The 3,168-nt window shown below is 37.4% G+C and overlaps 1 pseudogene; it reads left to right on the top strand.

Moving 5' to 3' along the window:
• Positions 1–352: 352 nt before the first annotated feature.
• LOC114025442 lies at positions 353–1,750 on the top strand (annotated as a pseudogene).
• Positions 1,751–3,168: the final 1,418 nt, after the last annotated feature.

Raw genomic sequence — 3,168 nt, 5'->3', positions numbered from 1 at the left:
GACCTCCCCTCTTCTCTTCTCCCATTAGATGATGGGAGTGAAAAATAGAAGAAGTCATACCAAGGCATCCAAAGCAGGTTCTCTGGATATGTAGTTTTGAAAGCAGGGACCTTGTTTCTTTGTTTGGCATCTCCAGGAATAAACACAGTGCCTGGCACATGGTGAAATGAAACTTCCTTGTTCAATATCTCTTGTTTACAGTTGGTTCTCACCTGTGAAGAACTATTTTCCCAATAGTGGATGCCATTTTGTGGCATATTTGAGTCCCAATTGAGAGATTGTAAAGCTTTCTGACTCCCTTAAGAAAGGAGGTAATTGCTGCTGTATCAGAAAACTTGATATCACAGCCATCATGTTGCTGTCACAAAGACAAAGAGATGAACTAATCACAGAATTTCAGAGTTGGAAGGGACCTCAGTGCCCATCTAGTACAATCCATACCTGAAAAAGAATTCCCTCTACATCATACCAGACAAGTAGTATCCAACCTTTGTTTAATGACTTTCCATGAGAGAAAACTCACTACTTATCAAGGCAGCCCATTCCAGGTAGTGGCTAGAAATTGAGATATAAAAGATTATCTCCACTCAAATGGCTATGAAGAGGCATATTTAATTTTTAAAAAGATGCTGAATTAGATATGAATGAAGAGTTAGAAAAGAAATATGCTGGCCTTTTGGGAGCTGGAAGTGGACATCAGTGATCAGATTAGAAAACAAGATTAAGGAATTAGAATCAAAGCTAAATGAAGCAAAAGAAGAATTTACATCAGGTAGACCTCTGATCAGAAATGAGACTGAAAAGAATGGATTCCTTAACCTCCAGGAAAGTACACAAAGAGTGGATATAGGAGTTCAGTCACTCACGTCGTTTTCCACCCAGTTTTTAGTGTTCTGTTCTAAACTTTTGAAGATGCTGCAATAAAGGTGAGGGATTGTAAAACAAGAGATTTTGACCAAATGCTTAAGGGACATATAGACTCTGTACAGGATGTTTCCTTAGACCACAGTGGCAAGCTTTTGACTTCCTGTTCTGCTGATATGACCATTAAACTATGGGATTTCCAGAGTTTTGAGTGCATCAGAATCATGCATGGCTATGATCACAATGTCTCTTCAGTAGCCATCGTGCCTAATGGAAATTATCCAATATTTGCCTCCCTGGACAAAACTATAAAAATGTGGGAAATGCAAACTGGCTATGGTGTGAAGACTTTCACAGGACACGGAGAATGGGTATGCATGGTATAGCCAAATCAGGACAGCACTTCAGTTGCCAGCTGTTCTAAAGATCAGACAGTGAATATATGGGTAGTAGCCAAAACAGAATTCTGACCTCTGAGAGCATGAGGATGTGGCTGAGTTCATTTCATGGGCCCCAGAAAACTCTAATTCCTGTATGTCTGAAGCTACAGGATGTGAGACTAAAACAAGCAAACAAACAAGTAGCAAAGCAGGCCCTATCTTGGTGTCTAGATCCAGAAACAAAACTATTAAGATGAGGGATGTTATCATTGGCATGTGCTTTATGACCTTTGCAAACCATGATAATTGGTTAAGTGGAGTTTTCTTTCGTTCTGGGGGAAAGTTTATTTTGGGTTGTGCTGATGACAAGAACCTAGGTGTATGGGACTATAACGACAAGCAATGCATGAAGACAGTGCATATGAGCACTTGTTTCCTCCTTGGATTTCCACAAGAAGACATCCTATGTTGTTATTGGAAGTGTAGCTCAAACAGTAAAAGCGTAGGAGTGCCATTGATTGATTCACATTTGAGGACTCCCCCCACTTTCCTCTGCATGCACTCAGAAATCTTCATTGAGCTCTGTTTAAATAAATATTATCGTTTCATGTAAATTATTCTGGATGTAGATTGAGTTTATTAAAAGTTTTACACAGAGTAAAAAATATACTAAGCCTAGACTCTAATAAATAAAAGATGAAACACTTGTTTTGTCTGAAGTCCAGTAAAAATCTAACAAGTATTAGACTATAAACTGTTGTTGTTACTGCCAACACATCGAATATCTTTCAATATCCATAGCAATCAAAACATATAATTTGCACCTATTCAATCATTCTGAGAGTCCTTAACACATTCATAATCATTCTATGAGAATCAAAATCTAATCTTATTATGGAAAAAAGTATTTCTTTGTGGGAAATGCTCTACATCCAGATTAAAATGACATAAAACAGACCTTTGCTCAGCAATTTTGTAGGATATATTTCCCAGTAATGTTTTATCCCATAAAGAAATTTTAAAGTTATAATGAAAATTCCCTTGGTGATCTCATATCCCTAAATTTAACTCAGCAAAGAACTTACGCATGAAAATTAACCAAAGTACAATCCTTTGTTTTTGAAGCACAAGAGGAAGTAATGTAGTCTAGATATAATAAAGCAAATATTGCAGTGATAGATGGACTTTTCCCCAACCTTCTTCAAGATCTCTCACCATGTTTAGTACCCATGCATAATGATCAGGAGCTGATCTCAAGAATCAGACTGGAATGGCATTGAGTAGTGAGTTACTTTGAAAAGGATCAATTAAGATATTCTTGGTCCTTTCTACTACACAGTTATCTTTGGTAAACTTACCAAACACCATTATTTTAATTATTATCTTATGTTGGTGACTCCCAAAATCCTACATCCAATCTGTAAAATGCTTGAGAGCAGGAACTGTTTCCTTTGTGTTTCTGTATTATCAGCACCTAGCATATTTAGTATTACACTGAGCTGACATTTAGTAAATGCTCATTTAATTGAATATAATGAAATGGGACTATTTCTCTGATGGACTCTAGTTTCAAATCAACACTGTTTGCTCAACATCAGCACTTGGATGTCCTATTAGCAACTCAAACTCCTGTATACTTGAAACTAAATTAATAATCTTCCGCTGTCTCCACCTGCCATTCCCCCAAACATTTTTTTTTCTTTTTGAAAAGATGGTGCTACCATCCTGCAGTCTCCTAGGACAGAAATGTTAGTGTCTTTACTCTTTCGTTGCCTTTTCTCCCCACAACAAATCAGTTACCCTATCCTGTTGATTATAGTGTCATGCTATCTAGGTGAGGCAGAGTTGCATTGTGGGAAGGCTATTGCATTTGGAATCAGAGGATCCAGGTTTAAATCTTCCATTGGCTACTTACTCTGGTTTG

This window comes from Vombatus ursinus, unplaced genomic scaffold (assembly GCF_900497805.2).
Source record: "Vombatus ursinus unplaced genomic scaffold, bare-nosed wombat genome assembly UNPS02014830.1, whole genome shotgun sequence".
NCBI classification, from domain to species: Eukaryota; Metazoa; Chordata; class Mammalia; order Diprotodontia; family Vombatidae; genus Vombatus; species Vombatus ursinus.
The sequence above is the reverse complement of the archived record's forward strand: the minus strand, read 5'-3'. Positions and strand labels throughout refer to the sequence as shown.